Raw genomic sequence first — 22,975 nt, 5'->3', positions numbered from 1 at the left:
GAGCTTCAAGCGTAGATCAAGGGGAGAAGCCGAACAGGGTGAGCTTTGTGATGCCTTGATGTGAAAAAAATGTTGCGATCTTTTTCCCTGTAACTATACAGCCAGATGAAAAAAATCAGAGTAAACCAGTTAGCTAAGAAGTGTGACGCCCCACGATGTTTGTGTTTATTCCTCAATGGACGTAGTGTGGCCTTGTTATGTAATTCCTAATGGGAAGTATATTTGATATTTTTGTGAAGTACACGGTTCGACGGTACTCCGGAGGGGGGAGAGAGAGGGAGCCATGGGGCGCACACGAGTTACTCGCTAGTTAAGAACGTAGCAATGCTGACATCGCGCTGAACAAAAAAAAGATAAATAATTAAATAATTGTCTGGCGCAAAGCGTAAAAACTAAATACAAAGAAATACACAAACTTCATTTTCAAGAAAAGTACACATCCCACTGTTAGTCCATGAAAATAAATGTTTGTACCAAATCTGTCCAACAGAAATTATAAATGTTTGTCGAGAAGTACAAGGAAAAAATAGTAAGGTCGTTGAAAAGTACAAATAATTAAACCTAGGAAGTAAAAAAACACATATGAAGTGTAAGAAAAAATAATAAAATTCTACGCCAAAATTATAAAATTCATCCATACAGAATAATAATAAAATCATCTTCAAAAAAATTATCCGAAGGTAAGTACATACAAGGACGATGGAAAGTACAAGTGTTCACTCCCGGTAAGTACATATAGTACTGACGGGAATTACATGGGTAAAAAAAAAACTACTTGACACGAGCAGTACAATCACTTATTATAGGAAGCACAAATAATCCGATAAAATCCAAATGTACAAAAAAAATCTCATAATCCACGAGGTAGTTCAAATACTAGACTATGAGAAGTACAACCATTCGACATTAGCAGGACAACCACTTACTATAGAAAGTACAAGAAAACTGACAAAATCCAAATGTAGAAAAAACAAAATAATCCCATCATCCGCGAGGAAGTTCATATATTTGATGACGAGAAGTACGACCATTTGACATGAGCAGTACATCAACTTAATATAGGAAGTACAAGAAAATGAGTAAAAAACCAAATGTAGAAAAAACAAAATATTCACATCATCCGCGAGGAAGTACAAGCAACGATCACAATAAGTACAACCATTCGACACGAGCAGTACAAACACTATCTGCATGGAAGTACAAGCGGTGATTTGGAGAAGTTTAATGGGAGACTATAGGAAGTACATGCAATACAAAAGCACAAAGTATCCAAAAGAAGATCCCCCAACTAATTTCACATAGAAACGTTGGGAAGTCCAAATATTAAGATTCGGGAGCAGAATCTCTTAAATAGAGCATAGGGACAATCTAAAATTATCATTGCAAAACACATACGTTTAATTTTAGTAAAACACACTAATATCAAAACATTTCTTGGAAGTACAACCACGAAGGCCAAGAAGTACAAGGATATGTCGCTGGAAGTTCAGATGTGCGTGGTTGTGCTGAGAATTTTATGGGGCCGTGGATCTCAAACAGACACTATACGAGAAACTTATAGTTATTTTACTGAACACTTTCGTGAAACAACGCGAAGAAGTACAACCATTCGACATAGGTAGTACACCCACTTAATGTTGGAAGTACAAGAAAACCGACAAAATCCACATGTAGAAAAAACAAAATAATACCACCACCCGCGAGGAAGTTCAAATACCTGAGTACGATAAGTACAACTTTCGTACATAAGCAGTACACCCACTTAATACAGGAAGTACGAGAAAACCAACAAAATCTAAATGTAGAAAAAACAAAATAATACCACCACCCACAAGTAAGTTCAAATAGTTGTTTATGAAAAGTACAACCATTCGACATAAGCAGTACACCCACTTAATATAGAAAGTACAAGAAAACCGACAAAATATAAATATAGAAAAAACAAAATAATACCACAACCCCGTGAGGAAGCTCAAATACTTGAATACAAGAAGTACAACCATTCGACATAAGCAGTACACGCACTTATTATAGGAAGTGTAAGAAAACTAGCAAAATACAAATGTCGAAAAAACAAAATGATTACATCATCCGCGAGGAAGTACAGGCAGTGATTTCGACAAGTACAAGCATAGACTACATGAAGTACAAACGGTAATTACAGTAATGACAAGGTGTCCAAAGAAAATACATGAATTTTAACTGTTTTACTGAACACTTTCATGAAACCGCACCGAGAAGTACAACCGCATTGCCTGATAAGTACAAGTTCATGTCGAGGGAAGTTCAGCGCTATGTTTTTACGAGATGGAAATCTATTGTTCAAATCTCGTCGATTTGATCACCAACCACTTCAATCATTGTCACCAAAAGCTATATATGGTAGAGTATATGTCTAATTTCATTACCTACAACATTTTACAACAAATAAATGGATCTAATCCATCAAATTCAAATCATTATCTCGCAAAGTATACCGGAAACATGATTTCAAAACTTCTAAAATTACTTTTAAACCGTTCGGATTTGGCAAAAATGGTAGATACGAAAAAGATGTACCATTTTGACACCTTTCCAACAGTATATCATTTGCATTGTTTAAATATACCGCATGGAAATCGCGGGGAGAATCATTCGGTGCTCGTCACATAAAACGGGCGGACAGTAAATTGAGTTATTCTCTTAAACTGTAAGTAATTAGAGAAAACAATTGGAATAAGAAAGTTGCGCCTAGTCCAGAGCTTTCCAACGCCATATCATTTGCATCATTCCGACATACGGTTGAAACAAATCATCCAAATTACTGTCCGCTCGTTTTTTGAGTACGTCCGAATTTTGGTATTTTTAAAATAATTCAAAAACCATGTAGAATTTGGAAAAACATAAAACATGAAAAAGTTGCGCAATTTCATTATCTTTCCAAAGGTATATCATTTGCACAGTTTCGATAAGCGATTCAAAAATCGAACTAAAAGTTCGTTTTCTGGCCATATAGAAGCGTTTTCGTATTTGCAAAATTAAATTTAAACTGTGCAAAATCGGTGAAAAATGTGAACATGAAAAAGTTGGGGTTTTTCATTATCTATCCAACAGTATATCATTTGCATAGTTCCGACAAATGGTTGAGAAACTTGTGGTATAATCAGTACATCTGAAGAAAACGGGAAGTTCAGGTAAGTTCGACAGAAAGTTGAACCCTGTTATCCGGGAAGTACAACCTTGTGTCCAAGAAAGTACAAGTCGGTGCTCAGAATATTATTCTGCAACTGGTTGCAGAATAGTGCTGGTATATATATCTGGGGATTTTAGGTCAAACGGAGTCCGTAGGCGAAAGAATCAGGCGAAACAGACAGTCAATGGCGCGCCAACCCTTACTGGGCATGCCACCACCTCTCTTTTGGGCCTCAGGCCCTCCCTTGTGAGGTCCAAGCACTCGAGTTGCTTCTTGATACGTCTCAAACGTATATATAATTTCTTATGTTCCATGCTACTTTATTGATGATACTCACATGTTTTATACATACTTTATGTCATATTTATGCATTTTACGGCACTAACCTATTAACGAGATGCCAAAGAGCCAGTTGTTGTTTTCTGCTGTTTTTGGTTTCAGAAATCTTAGTAAGGAAATATTCTCGGAATTGGACGAAATCAACGCCCAGGATCTTATTTTTCCACGAAGCTTCCAGAAGTCCGAAAGGGAAACGAAGTGGGGCGACGAGGCGCCCACACAACAGGGCGGCGCGGCCAAGGCTTGGGCCGCGCGGCCCTAGCATGTGGGGCCCTCGTGGTGCCCCCTGACCTACCATTCCACCTACATAAGCCTTCGTCGATAATAGTTCCAGTACCGAGAGCCACGATACGGAAAACCTTCCAGAGACGCCGCCGCCGCCAATCCCATCTCGGGGGATTCAGGAGATCACCTCCGGCACCCTGCCGGAGAGGGGAATCATCTCCCGGAGGACTCTTCACCGCCATGGTCGCCTCCAGAGTGATGTGTGAGTAGTTCACCCCTGGACTATGGGTCCATAGCAGTAGCTAGATGGTCGTCTTCTCCTAATTGTGCTATCATTGTTAGATCTTGTGAGCTGCCTAACATGATCAAGATCATCTATTTGTAATGCTACATGTTGCTTTTGTTGGGATCCGATGAATAATGAATGCTATGTTATGTTGATTATCAATCTATCATCTATGTGTTGTTTATGATCTTGCATGCTCTCCGTTATTAGTAGAGGCTCTGGCCAAGTTATTACTTGTAACTCCAAGAGGGAGTATTTATGCTCGATAGTGGGTACATGCCTCCATTAAATCTGGGACAGTGACAGAAAGTTCTAAGGTTGTGGATGTGTTGTTGCCACTAGGGATAAAACATCAATGCTATGTCTAAGGATGTATTTGTTGATTACATTACGCACCATACTTAATGCAATTGTCTGTTGTTTGCAACTTAATACTGGAGGGGGTTCGGATGATAACCTGAAGGTGGACTTTTTAGGCATAGATGCATGCTGGATAGCGGTCTATGTACTTTGTCGTAATGCCCAATTGAATTTCACACTACTCATCATAACATGTATGTGCATTGTCATGCTATCTTTATTTGTTAATTGCCCAACTGTAATTTGTTCACCCAACATGCTATTTCTAATGGGAGAGACACCACTAGTGAACTGTGGACCCCGGTCCATTCTTTTACATCGAATACAATCTACTGTAATACTCGTTCGACTGTTCTCTGCAAACATCATCATCCACACTATACATCTAATCCTTTGTTACATCAAGCCGGTGAGATTGACAACCTCACTGTTAAGTTGGGGCAAAGTATCGTGGTTGTGTTGTGCAGGTTCCACGTTGGCGCCAGAATCCCTGGTGTTGCGCCGCACTACACTCCGCCGCCATCAACCTTCAACGTGCTTCTTGACTCCTACTGGTTCGATAACCTTGGTTTCTTACTGAGGGAAAAACTTGCCGCTGTACGCATCATACCTTCCTCTTGGGGTTCCCAACGGATGTGTGCTTTACCGTCACAAGCAGCAAAGCTTTTTCTGGCGCCATTGCCGGGGAGATCAAGACACGCTGCAAGGGGAGTCTCCACTTCCAATCTCTTTACTTTGTTTTTTGTCTTGCTTTATTTTATTTACTTCTTTGATTGCTGCACTATATTAAAACACAAAAAAATTAGTTGCTAGCTTTACTTTAATTACTATCTTGTTTGCCATATTAAAAACACAAAAAAAATTAGTTACTTGCATTTACTTTATCTCGTTTGCTTTATTTACTATTGCTAAAATGAGTAATCCTGAAGTTGAAGTTCGTTCATTTAAGCAACAAGGGGGAGAATGTTTAAAAGATGCTTGGTATAGAATTAGTGATGCTCATAATAGGTGCACTAAGAAACACTCCACCACTATCCTACTCAGGAATTTTTATGTTGGTATCTCTAGCTGGAATAGGTATGTTCTTGATTGTCTCGCGGGGGGTAATTTCCTAGGCACTCCTGCTTTAGAAGCTAGTTGCATTATTGAGACTCTATTTGGAATACCACCTATTAATGAAGTTAAAACTGAAATCTCTTTTGAAGATGTCATGAAAAAGTTGGAAACCATAGAGCAAAATCTTCCAAGTATTGAGACTAAATTGGGGGAATTACTTAATAGCACTGATAAACTTGACAAATCTCTAGGTGGAGTTAATGAGAGAATTGCCATCTTAGAAGCTTGTGCTATCCATGATAATCAAACCCAAAGGATTAGTGAACCTGAGGAAGCTATGGGAACCTTGGGTTCAACTTTTTCTTCTATTAAGTTTAAGGAGAAAGCTTATGTGGGTAAGGAGCAAAAGTTCATGTATGTTTCTAAGGTGCCTAAACCAAAAAACCATTATAGGCCTAAAATTGACAAAGCTCTTAATGCCACTATAGATAATGGAGCAGCTAATGCTTCATCTCTTGATAACACTTGATACACACTTTCTGCGCTTAGCTGAAAGGCGTTAAAGAAAAGAGCTTATGGGAGACAACCCATGATTTTACTTCTGCACTTTTGTTTTATATTTGAGTCTTGGAAGTTGTTACTACTGTAGCCTGCGCAGAAACAGATTTCTTGCTGTCACGAATTTGAGCACTAGTCTCTGTAGGTAACTCAGAAAATTCTGCCAATTTAAGTGAGTGATCCTCAGATATGTACGCAACTTTCATTCAATTTGAGCATTTTCATTTGATCAAGTCTGGTGCACCTAAAAAATTCGTCTTTACGTACTGTTCTGTTTTGACAGATTCTGCCTTTTATTTCGCATTGCCTGTTTTGCTATGCTTGATGGATTTCTTTATTCCATTAACTTTCAGTAGCTTTGTGCAATGTCCAGAAGTGTTAAGAATGATTATGTCACCTCTGAACATGTGAATTTTGATTATGCACTAACCCTCTATTGAGTTGTTTTGAGTTTGGTGTGGAGGAAGTTTTCAAGGATCAAGAGAGGAGGAGGATACAATATGATCAAGGAGAGTGAAAAATCTAAGCTTGGGGATGCCCCGGTGGTTCATCCCTGCATATTTCAAGAAGACTCAAGCATCTAAGCTTGGGGATGCCCAAGGCATCCCCTTCTTCATCGACAACATTATCAGGTTCCTCTAGTGAAACTATATTTTTATTCCATCACATCTTATGCGCTTTACTTGGAGCGTCTGTATGCTTTTGTTTTTGTTTTGTTTGAATAAAGTTGGATCCTAGCATTCATTGTGTGGGAGAGAGACACGCTCCGCTGTTGCATATGGACAAATATGTCCTTAGGCTTTACTCATAATGTTCATGGCGAAGGTTGAATCTGCTTCGTTAATTGTTATATGGTTGGAAACGGGAAATGCTACATGTGGTAAATGGTATAATGTCTTGAATAATTTGATACTTGGCAATTGTTGTGCTCATAAGGATCATGTTTAAGCTCTTGCATCATATACTTTGCACCTATTAGTGAAGAAATACATAGAGCTTGCTAAAATTTGGTTTGCATGATTGGTCTCTCTAAGGTCTAGATATTTTCTAGTAAGGGTCGAACAACAAGGAAGACGGTGTAGAGTCTTATAATGCTTGCAATATGTCTTTTATGTGAGTTTTGCTGTACCGGTTCATACTTGTGTTTGCTTCAAATAACCTTGCTAGCCTAAGCCTTGTATTGAGAGGGATTACTTCTCGTGCATCCAAAATCCTTGAGCCAAAAACTATGCCACTTGTGTCCACCATACCTACCTACTACATGGTATTTCTCCGCCATTCCAAAGTAAATTTCTTGAGTGCTACCTTTAAAATTTCTATCCTTTATCCTTGCAATATATAGCTCATGGGACAAATAGCCTAAAAACTATTGTGGTATTGAATATGTACTTATGTATCTTATTTCTTATTAAGTTGCTTGTTGAGCGATAACCATGTTCCTGGGGACGCCATCAACTACCCTTTGTTGAATATCATGTGAATTGCTATGCATGTTCGTCTTGTCTGAAGTAAGGGTGATTTATCATGAGTTGAATGGTTTGAGTATGCATATTGTTAGAGAAGAGCATTGGGCCGCTAACTAAAGCCATGATCCATGGTGCAAGTTTCAGTTTTGGACAACTATCCTCAATCTCTTATGAGAATATTATTTGTTGTTGAATGCTTATGCATTAAAAGAGGAGTCCATTATCTGTTGTCTATGTTGTCCCGGTATGGATGTCTAAGTTGATAATAATCAAAAGCGAGAAATCCAATGCGAGCTTTCTCCTTAGACCTTTGTACAGGCGGCATAGAGGTACCCCTTTGCGACACTTGGTTAAAACATATGTATTGCGATGATAATCCATGTAAATCCGAGCTAATTAGGACAAGGTGCGGGCACTATTGGTAATCTATGCATGAGGCTTGCAACTTGTAGGATATAATTTACATAGTGCATATGCTTTATTACTACCGTTGACAAAATTGTTTCTTGTTTTCAAAATAAAAGCTCTAGCACAAACATAGCAATCCATGCTTCCCTCTGCGAAGGGCCATTCTTCTACTTTTATGTTGAGTCAGTTTACCCACTTCTTTCTGTCTTAGAAGCAAACACTTGTGTTAACTGTGCATTGATTCTTACATACTTGCTTATTGCACTTATTATATTACTTTATGTTGACAATATCCATGAGATATACATGTTACAAGTTGAAAGCAACCGCTGAAACTTAATCTTCCTCTGTGTTGCTTCAATGCCTTTACTTTGAATTTATTGCTTTATGAGTTAACTCTTATGCAAGACTTATTGATACTTGTCTTGAAAGTACTATTCATGAAAAGTCTTTGCTATATGATTCAATTGTTTACTCATTGTCTTTACCATTGCTTCGAATCGCTGCATTCATTACATGTGCTTACAATAGTATTGATCAAGATTATGATAGCATGTCACTTCAGAAATTATCTTTGTTATCGTTTACCTACTCGGGACGAGTAGGAACTAAGCTTGGGGATGCTTGATACGTCTCAAACGTATCTATAATTTCTTATGTTCCATGCTACTTTATTGATGATACTCACATGTTTTATACATACTTTATGTCATATTTATGCATTTTCCGACACTAACCTAATAACGAGATGCCGAAGAGCCAGTTGCTGTTTTCTGCTGTTTTTGGTTTCAGAAATCCTAGTAAGGAAATATTCTCGGAATTGGACGAAATCAACGACCAGGATCTTATTTTTCCACGAAGCTTCCAGAAGTCCGAAAGGGAAACGAAGTGGGGCGACGAGGCACCCACACAACAGGGCGGCTCGGCCAAGGCTTGGGCCGCGCGGCCCTAGCATGTGGGGCCATCGTGGCGCCCCCTGACCTACCCTTCTGCCTACATAAGCCTTCGTCGATAATAGTTCCAGTACCGAGAGCCAAGATACGGAAAACCTTCCAGAGACGCCGCCGCCGCCAATCCCATCTCGGGGGATTCAGGAGATCGCCTCCGGCACCCTGCCGGAGAGGGGAATCATCTCCTGGAGGACTCTTCACCGCCATGGTCGCCTCCGGAGTGATGTGTGAGTAGTTCACCCCTGGACTATGGGTCCATAGCAGTAGCTAGATGGTCGTCTTCTCCTAATTGTGCTATCATTGTTAGATCTTGTGAGCTGCCTAACATGATCAAGATCATCTATTTGTAATGCTACATGTTGCGTTTGTTGGGATCCGATGAATAATGAATGCTATGTTATGTTGATTATCAATCTATCATCTATGTGTTGTTTATGATCTTGCATGCTCTCCGTTATTACTTGTAACTCCAAGAGGGAGTATTTATGCTCGATAGTGGGTTCATGCCTCTATTAAATCTGGGACAGTGACAAAAAGTTCTAAGGTTGTGGATGTGCTGTTGCCACTAGGGATAAAACATCAATGCTATGTCTAAGGATGTATTTGTTGATTACATTACACACCATACTTAATGCAATTGTCTGTTGTTTGCAACTTAATACTGGAGGGGGTTCGGATGATAACCTGAAGGTGGACTTTTTAGGCATAGATGCATGCTGGATAGCGGTCTATGTACTTTGTCGTAATGCCCAATTGAATTTCACACTACTCATCATAACATGTATGTGCGTTGTCATGCTATCTTTATTTGTCAATTGCCCAACTGTAATTTGTTCACCCAACATTCTATTTCTTATGGGAGAGACACCACTAGTGAACTGTGGACCCCGATCCATTCTTTTACATCGAATACAATCTACTGCAATACTCGTTCTACTGTTCTCTGCAAACATCATCATCCACACTATACATCTAATCCTTTGTTACAGCAAGCCGATGAGATTGACAACCTCACTGTTAAGTTGGGGCAAAGTATCTTGGTTGTGTTGTGCAGGTTCCACGTTGGCGCCAGAATCCCTGGTGTTGCGCCGCACTACACTCCGCCGCCATCAACCTTCAACGTGCTTCTTGACTCTTACTGGTTCGATAACCTTGGTTTCTTACTGAGGGAAAAACTTGCCGCTGTACGCATCATACCTTCCTCTTGGGGTTCCCAACTGACGTGTGCTTTACCGTCACAAGCAGCACTTCTCGTGGTGAAATATTGATGCCCGCGAAACCTTAGCTCAATTTGACTCTGTATAGGTCTCTGAAAGTGGAATATACACAAAACAAGGTTTTTTCTGTTCTGTGGAGTTATAACCTAACTAAAGGGGATTATTGGTAAATCGCCATAAATCAATATATGTAGCACCCTACCTTTTAATAAAGGCAAGATACCTGTGTATAGTGCTATTCCCGGGATCACTGATAGCACACACATTACAAAATATAGTAATCATTGCAATAGTATCAAATTACTACATCGTTGATCCAGAGGGTACAATAAAACCTTACAATTTGCATAGTCACATGGACTAGCTCAGAATAAACACAGCGGAAAGTAAATCAGCAATGAGCCTTCATCATCTTCATGTGCCACAGGCAGTCATGTTGGAATGTAGACTCGAGATCCTACCACGTACTTCTCCTCAGAAAATCCTGCACGTTTGAATATGCAGCCCCACGAATGGAGGTCAGTACAATGATGTACTGGCAAATGACACTTATATGGTGGCAGTTTTGGGCATGACTATCTACATGATATTTGGCTGGTGGAGTTTAGGCAAATTTGCATAAAGCCAATTTTATCCTACATTTTATTTAAAACAAAACATTTTGAAAATCTTTGAATGACATTATGAAATCACACCATGGTTAAATCCTCCATGGGTTTAGAATAATCACATGGTTACATCTCCCATGAGTTTTCCAAGGTTGATCAAATTTTAAATACATTCAGAAAACAATGATGAGATTCTTCCGTACATTCCCTGCCTAGAAGCTCAAATTGTCCGTAACCGGGGACACGGCTAAGATCTTAGGTTTAACTCTCGAGAGGTTGTGCACTTTCACCTTACGACCCACCCTTCCCAAGAGAAGAATGAGACAAGATCTTTCAAAAGGAGGCTTCAACCATAACCAGCTAGACCCGTTCCCGTTTGGTTGCAAGCCACATCATCATGTCTAGCAACAAGTTTGACCTCACAACTTACTTAATCCCGGCAGAGCCCATAATACCATAAGGCTGCACTGGAAGCTAACTAAAACATGGACGACATATTAATCTCTTTAATCCTGAGTGGCCAACCACAAGTGCACTCTCAGGCGACGACAACCACAAAGTGGCCCTGAGTAGCCACTCAACTTATGCGCACCCTCAGGCGAAGACAACCACGATATGGCCCTGAGTAGCCACGTACCCTCAGGCAACGACAACCACAAAGTGGCCCTGAGTAGCCACGTACCCTCAGGCGAAGACAACCACACCGTGGCCCTGAGTAGCCGCCCACCATTCAACCAATCCACCCAGGTGTTTCATTAAGGTTGTTAATTTTCACTTTTCAAACCATCACAATCAAAACAATGAAACAACATTTGGCATTTGATATTGCAGAGCAGAAATAAAGTATCCTATCAATAGGTTCAGGAGTAGCTACACACTACTAGGGTTTGCTAAGCATAGCATAATACTTTTCTTTTGAAATCAAAATCCTACCATGCATACTAGTTTCAAAACACTAATGCATAAAGAAAATAAGTAGGATTTGAGTGTCACTTGCCTTTTTGGTAGTCGAAGCGCGTTCACTTCTCTTAATCAAAATACGTGCCTCTCCGTACGAACTATAATATAAAATATAGCACAACATAAACACACAATTCAACAACGACAACAAAAATCAAACAAGACAGCAATCGGAAACCGCTCTATGGTACTAAGGTGTGGCATGAGGTTTGGCTTGCAAGATATGAGTTGGAGATATTGAACGGATGGGTCAAATACTTGGAAGTGAAACAATTATCTAAGTCAAGTGCTTAGAAGAAAATGATTGATAGGAACCTATGGTCAATGGTTGTTTGCTGCTCAAGATTGAGTGATTGAAATGTTCCATGTGATAAAATCACATGAGTCTCAGAATGGCGCAACTCAAAATATTGTTTAGTAAAGTGTGACAACACTTACTAAGAATGTATGAGTTACACATAGGCTTGGGTATAAACAAATGATACATGAAATTACTCAAATTACTCATTTGTAAGTTGAATAGTTTTAAACTAGTCAAAGGAGTGAACAAAAAGCAATTTGGATAGACACGATATTGGTTCAAGGTAGAGTGTCTAGTGATATTGGTGTACGGATGTGATCATAAGTTTCACCTTCACAAAAGAATCATGTTGAGGAAGGATTATAGAAATCGATAATGGACATATACTCAAATTCTCATATTTGAATTTGAATATTTGCAAAGTGATTCAAATATTTTGGACGATGGTGCTATTGGATGGAGTACTGCATAAAGACTTATGCAATTGACATAGTGTGACAACACTCATCAGAGTAGCACAAGGTCACACATAGCATTGGATATGAACTAATGATATGTTGAACTACTCAATTAACTCATTTGAAAGTTGAATAGTTCAAACTAAGTGGAAGGGTTGAATGGCATGAGATTGTATAGGCATGAATGATATCGAGATTTGGTTTGCGGAGCCTAATGTATAACAAGAGTTCAACACATGTGATATGAGTAGAGTATCTCCACCCTACTAAAGCAAGGTAAAATCTAAACTAGGACATATCACACTTTACTCAAATAACTCAATTGTTATTTGAATAATCATGAACAAGACAACCAGGGGTAAGCTATGCATTATCTGTGAACATGATAAAGATTTATAACTGATCTTGGAAGATGGGTATGATCATAAAGATCATTTTGGCTAAAGGAACTATGTTGAAACCAGTTATAGGACTACACTTTTCGCGAAAAGTCATTAGAAAAAGTTTTCCGGATGGAAGAACTTTCTACGCGGAAGTTGTAGAGAATTCCATTACAAGCGTATCGCCAGAAGAATCTCTCGGAAAAAAGTTTGTAGGATTTATTTTATAGGCGATATTGCGGATCAAATGGGTATCGCCAAAATAAAGTGGGTGAAACTGACATGCAAAATGTCTAACATGATCTACCTGATTTGCTGATTCCAACGGTATGTGGTTTGTCGAAATCCAACGTGTAGAACTCAAGATATGAATTTTACAAAACTAGACCCAAGTGGTTATAGTTCTAATGGTGTACGAAAAGTTGTCCGATCAAGTTGCTCGGATGGAAAAACTTCCTACATGAAAGTTGTAAAGGATCTAATTACAAGCTTAACGTAAGAACCACTATTCTAAACGGAGGTGTAGATCTAAAGAAATAAAATTGCGAAGTTAGTAAAGACAATCTACGTAAAAAGAATGGAAAAGGAATTATTACTGCACAAGAGATGCGTCGATGCGTCCAGTCGCGCTATGCGTCGAGTCGCGCCGTTTCGCCAAATAGCGTTGCAGATGTTGCGTCGCGTGTGTGCCGCGAAACAGCTGCGTCGCGCAGCAGGATGCGGCTGCGAGTTGGGTAGAAAGAAGAGGGCGCAAGACGCTTTGATGTGTCTTTGGGCTGCTCTCACGGGAGTTTATATAGGCTCTAGGCTGGAGCAAAATTGCTTCAAGAGGCGATGTGGGACTAAAGAAAGGAAAAGGAAAAACGTCAGGCGCGAGCACGCACGGGAGCTGGGTCGTGCGGCCGTGGCTGGGATCGGCCTGGGCCGGTGCGGCCAGGTGGGCTGTGGCGTGGGTGTGTTGCGCCAGGGTGCGGCCAGGGGGCTGGGGCAAGGGAGATGGCCGGGTGGGCCAACACGGGGTGGCGGGCCGCAGTGGGGGCGACTCCGCGCTGCCTGCCGCTCGCGGGCGGTGCTGGGCCGGGCAGCTGCGCGGGCTGGGCCGTTCGGCCTGGCCGCGTCCTTTCTCTTTTTGTTTTCAGAAATTGAAAATACATATTTGGGGGCTCAAAAATAATCGGAAAATTGCAAATGAGGTACCGTTGGATTCGTTATGAAAAATACTTCAATATGAGATTAAATTTGGGACAAAAATACAAAGTTTATAAAACCAAAATTTGACATATATATCTATGTGGCTATATTGCCTTTTTATGGTTCAAACTCTTTTATTAAATAAAAGATTTTATAAGTTTCAAAACCTCCGAAAAAAATAGAGTATTGTTGGAAAATATTTTGAAAATCAAGTTTGATGAAAACTCTTTTTTTTGCAAATGCCTTTTAATAAACACAAAAGTTTTAATTCCTTGTGAAAATTCAATCAAATTCAATCCATCAAGCATTAAATTTATTTTTATTTTACATTCCAAAATTTTGAAAATTTCGGGATGTGACAGACTACCACCCTTAAAAGAAATCTCGTCCTCGAGATTGGAGAAAGGCTAGAAAGAAAAGGTTTGCCTTTAGGTCTTCTAATAGGTTCATACTCATTATTGCTTCTTTTTCGAATGTCTCCGAGGATATTTCGGAAGTTAACCTTGGGCTTTCAAAACGTTACACTAAACCATATGCAGTCATACTATCAACTGTGTCCATACTTATGAGGGTACTCATCCCATGGGTATTCTATTTTACTTGAGTGTACTCATGGGGAACTCCTTGTGATACTTTCTCCAAATACCTTCTCATGCGGCATCTGGTGTTAATCCATAATCCAAGGGTATGGCTTCTACCACCCTTAAAAGAAACTTTTGTTAAGTAGTCTTAGGTCTTGGGTTTAGGCTAATATAATCTTGGTTATGGCTTGGCACATCCGGGGATATGACTTTGCATTGGGTCATGGTTTGAAACACCTATGGCTTATGGCTTCTGAGTTAATGTCCACTAGGCGTATGTTTATTCACATATAGTGAACAACTTATCTCTCCAATGTGAGTCGAATAGGTTTCTTCATAGTAGGGCTTCTAATCCAAATGGTTGGTTGAAATAATTTTGATACTGATGGGTCACTCCTTGGGTCAATCGGAAAACATTTATGAGAGCACTTCAAGGCATCCTTCCTTCTTTGTGTCTTCGACAACTTTCCACCACTCTTCATCTAGTGGCTAGATCTTCAAACCAAGTGTAGTCATACGCTTGGTAGCACTTGCCTACTATAAGGTCATAATATTTATTCATCCTATGGTTCAGGCTTAACAACGACGTCTCTCTTGTAGGAACATCTCTCTAGATTTATCATTCCTTATAACAAGAGCGAACAATATGAGTAGTCGTCATGGGGGCCAATCCATGTCGCACCCAATCATTTCCTTGTTTTCCGATTAAATTTGGGGGCTCAAAAATAATCGGAAAATTGCAAATGAGGTACCGTTAGATTCGTTATGAAAAATACTTCAATATGAGATTAAATTTGGGACAAAAATACAAAGTTTATAAAACCAAAATTTGACATATATATCTATGTGGCTATATTTCCTTTTTATGGTTCAAACTCTTTTATTAAATAAAAGATTTTATAAGTTTCAAAACCTTCGAAAAAATAGAGTATTGTTGGAAAATATTTTGAAAATCAAGTTTGATGAAAACTCTATTTTTTGCAAATGCCTTTTAATAAACACAAAAGTTTTAATTCCTTGTGAAAATTCAATCAAATTCAATCCATCAAGCATTAAATTTATTTTTATTTTACATTCCAAAATTTTGAAAATTTCGGGATGTGACAATATAAAACATGGATATAACATCATATATGTTGCAAAAATATGGGAATATGTGTCAATAAAGTACAAAGTTCATGTATGCATTTTATCAACATCCCGAAGCTTAACCTGTGCTCGTCCTCGAGCATAAAGGTGATAAAACTAATAGGAAATTTGAAGTTTATTGCATTGCTTCTATGTTATCATGTAAAGTCTCACTAGGTTCAGCCATAAAAGAATAACAATAAGCTATAAAGTGATATCTCTTACATTCTACAAAGCATACATAATAATAAATAGCATTGTAAGCAAATAAATGAGTAGTATTATGAACCATAAAGCACGGTTAGATGAACCTATAGAATTTATTTGGAAGACTATTTTTTCTCCTTTGAATCTTTTGAATCTTGAATAACATAAAGTAAGTAGGGAATACATGTGCTAGTCCTCCAAGAAAATAAAAATAAAAAGAGCATAAAATAAAGTTTTGAGCTATGTAATTCATGTTAACAGTAATCATAAGGATGGGGCTCCACACATATCTTTATTACTTTGTTTTAGAGATACGCATGGTTCATACCCCTTCAGCCACTAACAAGCCACACCTCGTGCTACTCAAATTTAGATTATCACAGAGATTTCACATATTGTTTCAACCGAGTATCGCAAAGGGATACCTCCGTGCCTCCTGACAAAGGACCCAAGGAGATTTTTAAACCTCAACTTATATAGGCCATACATACCGGGAAGACCGGACAACAGACAAATGAGCATCCTCCTACTAAAAATCTCTCTCTTACTTTTTTCTGTCATTCTTTTTTCACACTTTTTTCTGTCTTTCTTTTTTCACTCGTTTTTTTTCTTTCTTTCTCTTCATATTGAGGATTCCCATGCTGAAACTTCCACCATGATTAGGAACAACTTTGGTTGGCGGCCTAATGCTCTTCTTTAACATATATACATACGCTAGTCCTTTGTTTGATAACCCACTTTATTTCGTCCGAGATGACTATCAAGTAAGCAGAAAAGACATGATGACCAACTAAAAAATAAGTGCAATTTTGAAAGGTGATTCCCATGACATCATGGTTCCAACCAAGCTCATTACTTATAATTTGTCAAACCCACAACTTCCACAGTGGTGTTTTTTCCTCTATACCTTACTTTCCCATGAGCTTGAAATTACAGCAAAAGGATATTTTGAAGCGATTGGAGGCATAAGACACATATTATACTTGGAATATCAAGTTCTATATATGTATGTATGGGTGGTGTTTGGGTTGAGTTTATTTGGATACAAGTCTAAGCTTGTGTTAGAATTCATTTTTTTCTTTTTGCCTAGCAAGAGGTCTAAATGCATGCAATAGTGTTCATAGTGCCATTCATTTATCATAAAACAATGATACTTAATGTTAAGAATCTATGTATACTAGTGAGAAGTAGCACTAAATAAGGCACCAAACAAATGATCATTCAATAGAGCATTTTAAACTAGTAATTCCATGCATAAATTAACTTTCAGCATTTTGTTGACATTCCTCCTTTTGTTTTCATTACATGCAACTCATTTTAATTTAAGAATATGAGATTTTATTTCAGTAGATCTTTCATATGCATGCAATGTATTTAACATGATGGTATTATTTATATAAAAGCAAAAAATAGACACAATAAAAATAAAAGATACTCCAAGGTTTTGCGATAACTCTATGTTGCTCAAAAAACAGAGTTTAAGGGATTGCAAACCAATATTTTTAAGATGACTCCAGTGAGGTGACATGGGAATCACAAAGATTATGATTTTCACTATTATTGGATAGCTCTTAGTGTGGTGATCCTCTATTCCCTGTGAAAAAACTTCAACACAAATTTTTCTCCCATTTCTTTTCTATGGGGTAACATTGGAGGTAAAAGAATAATATACTTGCTGCCATGTTATTCAAAGATTAAATTATTCATTTATTTAACAGATATTAAATAATGTCCTACACATACTTATTAAATAAAAAAATCAATAAAAAATCATTTTGAAACCCAAAAGAATGGTTCAAACATCAAGAGGTGAATCTATCAAAAAATTTATTAGCAACAAAATGGAATGTTTTCGAACACTTATACATTTCAGGAATTTTAACAAAAAAATTTGAGTATAGAGGATGAAAATTTTCAGCTACCGTATATTTATCAAGATTTTAGGAGTTACCAAATAAATCATAAAAATCGTTCACTAAAAAATGCAGTGTAGAAACCAACAACTCCAATTTTGTTTCACAACTTTGAACATCCAAATGGGTAAAACTTGACAGTTTATTTTAAAAACTAGAGATTAAACATAAAATAAACCTTCTTGCAACATAAATAATGAAACATAAAAACCAAAAATAAAAACATCTCGGGTTGCCTCCCGTAAAGCGCTTTCTTTATAGCCATATAGCTAGGCTTACTTGATTTAAGTGGTACGGAAATCATGTGGTATCTTGAAAGTTGGGGCTAGATCCTTCTTACTTGGAATGTGCTCCATACATTTCTTGTATGGGAATTAAAACTACACATTCCGTTCTTTTTAGTCAATAATATCACTTGTTAATTCTCAAAAATGGTCTTCCAAGAATTATAGGACTAGAGGTATTGCTTCCCATGTCCATGATAATAAAACCAAGAGGCACGTATGTCATATGTAATTCAACCATAACATTGTTTACTCTTACTAAAGCTTGTGTAGTTAAATCATCAGCAAGTAAAAGATCTATTTATCATTTATCCATATTTTTAAGATTTGGTAAATCATACTCTTTAGATAAAGCAGAGACACCAGATCCTGATCCTAGATCTAAGATAGCATGCAGTGTCTATTTGTCTATAGAAATTAATATCTTGTGGATCCAAGCATCCCCAAGCTTAGGTGGTATCATAGCTCTTTCTATCTTTTCTTTGCTAAAATAATTAGCTATGTATGAGCCAAATCCCGCTTGATGAACATTGATAGTAGGATCTTTAGATTTTTTCAAGAATAGCAATAAGTTCACGTAAGCTACATTTGTCAAGATCAAGTAGTGGCTCTCTTGCTTCACTTAGCATCTTGACTTCTTCTACTCCCTCCATTCCTTTCTATAGTGCCTATAGATTTTTGGTATTTGTTTCACAATATAAGGCTGTAGCTTGGCTTTTTTCAGTTACCCCCTCCACCCGTCAACTCCCACACGATACACATGAAAAAAGTCCATACAAAATAGGAAATAGTTAATTGAGATTTGTAATGCATGGCCCCAAGGATTTCTTAGATTTAGGAAGAAATATTTTTCTTTCCTTAACTAAACCTGGCTACACATATATGGAGAGTCAACCAGACAGATTTGTGGGATTTGTTATTGCAAGTTAGGAAGTTATTGATTTCTCTAATTTTAGTCTGATCTCAAATCGTTTAGCCAGGGAGTCATGTGTAAAAAATACGCTTGCGCTAATTTCCGTGCCAAAAAACTATAGGCACTATAGAAAGGAACGGAGGGAGTATTTTTAATTTGTTATCATAAGTGTTTCTTTATCTTCCATAGCATCAAGGGTCTCCCAAGACTTGTCTATTACCTCTTGTACATATTTAATAGTTTCCTCATGATTCTTTTATTGCAGGAGGTTTTTAAAAGACATAACTTCTTGTGTTATGAGATCCACTTTCTCATTTAAAGAATCTTGTCTCTCAAAATTTGCTATGAATTCTTTGTTTAGTTCTTTTTGTGTGGATATACAGGATCTAATGGTATTTTCTAATTTATTGGAATTATTATTACCACTAGTATATTTAATAGAAACATATGGGGGCGGCCATAGGAGTTATTATAGTTGTTCCCATACCCATTATTTCCAAAGTTTGTTATTTAGTTGGGATCTACATTTTCATTGGTGGCTCCAACTAGTTCTTGTAGGGGAACATTATAATTATTTTGCTTTGTTATATAAGCTAATATGGCATCTATTTTAGTTGATAAAGGATCTACTTCTTCAATAGAATGTATTTTCTTTGTGGGATTAGGTGCTTTTTCAGTATGCCATTGACTATGGTTATGTAGCATGCTTTGTAGGATGGCTTTAACTTCAGACACAGTTATACTCATAAAGCCCCCCGCCCTCAGGCAACAAAATCTATGATGCTTCTTGACATTATATTTAACCCATTATAAAAAGAGTGTAGGATTGTCCATTCATTTACTCCATCTGATGGGAAAGTTCTAGGAATGTTTTTTAATTCTTTCCCAAGCTGTTGCTATATGTGCATTGCCATTTTTCCTAAATGATATGATTCTATTTCTATTTTCTAGGATTTTAATAGGTGGGTAATAATTTTTAATAAAAGCTTCTTTAAGATCACTCCAAGAACTTATGCTAGCAGTAGGTAGTGATAATAGCCATTCTCTAGCTTTTCCTCTAAGTGAAAATGGTAATAATTTAAGCTTGACAATATTATTTTCCACATTTTTAAACTTTTGCATATCAAAAATTTAACAAAAATCATGCAAGTGTATGGAGGTATCTTCACTAGCACTACCACCAAATTGCTCTCGAGTTATTATATTTAATAAACCAGGACTTACATCAAAGCTTTCAATAGTTATTTCAGGTGTTGTGATAGGCTTAACAATAAAGTGATCATTAGGAGTGTTTGTGTAGTCACACAATTTAGTACCTCTTTCTCCCATAGCTTTTAATAGAAAGTTACTACTAACTTTTATGTGTTTTTTTATTTTAAAGGAGAACTAGAAAGAAAAGACTAAAAACAAGAAAAATAAAATTACTTTGCAAAATCTAAAAGAGAAAGAAGAACTCACAGTGGTGCAACCTCCCCAAGCTTTGGTGTTTGCACAAAGTTGTTGATGTTCTTGCCAGAAGATGTGCTCACTTAGCTTGATGATGATGCCCTTAGCGCCACTATGAGATGCTCTTGCAATTCCCCGCAAGTGCTAGCAACGTTTCTGGATGACGACGCGTGCTGGTGTCATCACGTTGGGACTCCAAGTCCAGAGTGTCATAGCCAAACAAGTCTTTTCGCCAAAAGGGTGGCTCGAGAGTATATATCGAACTCTCGGGAAATTGGCCTAGAGGTATCTCCTTTTCCTCTTCTTCTAGCAATCCAACAAAGCAATGTTTTGCCTTGTGTCCCCAACTTCACCATGTGGTTGTCAAGAACAAGGTTTCGTGTTAATGATTGTAGATAAAAGAAGTAATAAAAGCAAAGTAATAAATTAAATAAACTATGTAAACTAAATAAAAGCGGTAAATATATAGTTGTTTTTGAATTTTGTGTGTGATTAAGTTAAGAAATTATTTTTGTATTTTCTGATTAAAATAGTGCTGCAAGTAGAAAGTAAGATAAATGAAATGGAAATATGTTTCTTATGATTAAAATTGGATCGGGGTTCATGGGTTCACTTGTATACTCTCTTTTTAAGTTGTAGTGAAATCCAACAATTCAGCAATGAGATAATATAGGTGGAACTTCAACATGTGTTTGATAAGCATTCATATGTTATCACGTACTAACATAGAGATGATGCAACACATCTCTCTTATACTCAACAAGAAAGGGAAAATTCCAAGTAAACTTGTATTAAGAATTAACAGAGCACAATATTAATTACTTTGACATGATTATTGAATATCAAATAAGCTACCTTGAGCAAACAAGATTATCACAATTGTCACATAATAAACATAGCACATGCATTCACTTTATCCCTAGTGAGGCAGCACAGGAAAAGGTAAAATCATAATAGATCATGAATTTGTTGTCACTATTCAACACTAAAACCATGCCGCTCCATCTAATACACACTTCTCCCCACACATGTTCTTGCATACAAGTTGGACCAGAACAAGTACTTAAGAGCAGGGTACATGATATGCATCCGTCAATACATCTTACACATAAAAGATTCCAGTCTCATATGCCAATATCCCAGAATAATGATACACCACCCACCACATAGGAATTACACGTATGATCATAATCATGTTGGGAAGCTCATATGGTACTAAGATATATGAAGAACAAGAGAGAAATAGATCAAGATACTGCCGCAAATCCTTATTCCAGAGGTGGACTACTCCCACTTAATCATGGTGATGATGTGGAAGATGTTGGAGAAGGTGGAGATCACTCCTGGGGTGTCACCGGCAGAGTTTCCTCCTCCAATCTTTGCCGCTACAGCCTCTGTTTTGGTGTTTCTGTATTTCGGTGGATCTCCCCTCGAGGAAGCCCCGGGGGATATGTATATGGGTTTTTAGGTCAAACGGAGTCCGTGGGTGAAAGAATCAGGTGAAACGGACCGACAATGGCGAAAGGAGGGTGGGTGGGGCACCCACCCTTCTGGGCGCGTGATAAGTGCATTTTGCATCATCATTATTGCTACATACAGGGTTAGTTTTCATTGTTATTTTCCTTCATACATTGTTATTTATGCATTTTTAGATGATTTTCGGAACTTTCCTACAAAGTCCCCTTCTTCGGTATTTAATTCATGGGAGTCAGAAAACCTCCTTTTTCGTCTTTTATTTGTTTCAGGACTTTCTGGATCGCAAAAATTTGAGGGAAAAAATACCTGATCAGTTTTTCACCCGAAGGAAGGAAGCGAGCAAAAGAATCACGCGAGAGGGGCCACGGGGTGCAAATGGCACCAGGTGGTGCGGCCCAACCTTCTGGCCGCGCCACCCATGCCCGTTCGCACCTCAGGCATCGTTTCGGCCCCCCATTTATTACAGATGCTCCGTTTCGCCCAAAAACCTAAACCATATTTTTCCCGATATTTATTGAGGAGGCGGTGGAGGGGAAAGTCTTCTCCTACTCCGGGAGAGGGTAGATCATGCTGCACCGGTGCCTCCGGTGAAGGAGAAATCAACGCCATCGACATCCCCACTCCTCCTTGGCTTGGGAGGAGGTATCTCCATCAACATATCCACCAGCACCATCATCACCACCATCTCCATCTACGAGATCGACATCATCCCCCTAATAGTTTGTGTTGAATCGAACCCCGAATACTGTTTTTAGTGCTATTGCATGTTCGTGATTGGTACTTTGTCATTATTTGGTGGAGAGATTATATATTCAGATTGTGCTGTAACCATTATGCCTCTGGTCCATATCATGTTTCACAACCTTTCTTGTTATTACTGCTAACCAATACCTTCAGCTCCTCGTGGGTTTGACAACCTTTCTTTGTTGAAAATTACTACAATTGATCTCTTGCATTTGGGAGCCATCAGCGCGCCACCAACTATCTTTTAGGCCTCAGGCCCTCCCTCGTGAGGTCCAAGCGCTCCAGATGCTTCTCGTGGTGAAATATTGACGTCACCAAAATCCTAGCTCAATTTGACTCTGTATAGAT

The 22,975-nt window shown here is 38.1% G+C and overlaps 1 long non-coding RNA gene across 1 annotated transcript; it reads right to left on the bottom strand.

Moving 5' to 3' along the window:
• Positions 1-10,267: 10,267 nt before the first annotated feature.
• Positions 10,268-11,717, bottom strand: LOC139834303 (uncharacterized). The gene is made up of 2 exons (XR_011750077.1): positions 11,643-11,717; positions 10,268-10,521 (listed from the first exon to the last, which is right to left on the bottom strand). It is a non-coding gene; the product is annotated as an uncharacterized lncRNA (long non-coding RNA).
• Between the last annotated feature and the right edge of the window lie 11,258 nt (positions 11,718-22,975).

This window comes from Lolium perenne, unplaced genomic scaffold (assembly GCF_019359855.2).
Source record: "Lolium perenne isolate Kyuss_39 unplaced genomic scaffold, Kyuss_2.0 unplaced26, whole genome shotgun sequence".
Classification (NCBI taxonomy): Eukaryota; Viridiplantae; Streptophyta; class Magnoliopsida; order Poales; family Poaceae; genus Lolium; species Lolium perenne.
The sequence above is the reverse complement of the archived record's forward strand: the minus strand, read 5'-3'. Positions and strand labels throughout refer to the sequence as shown.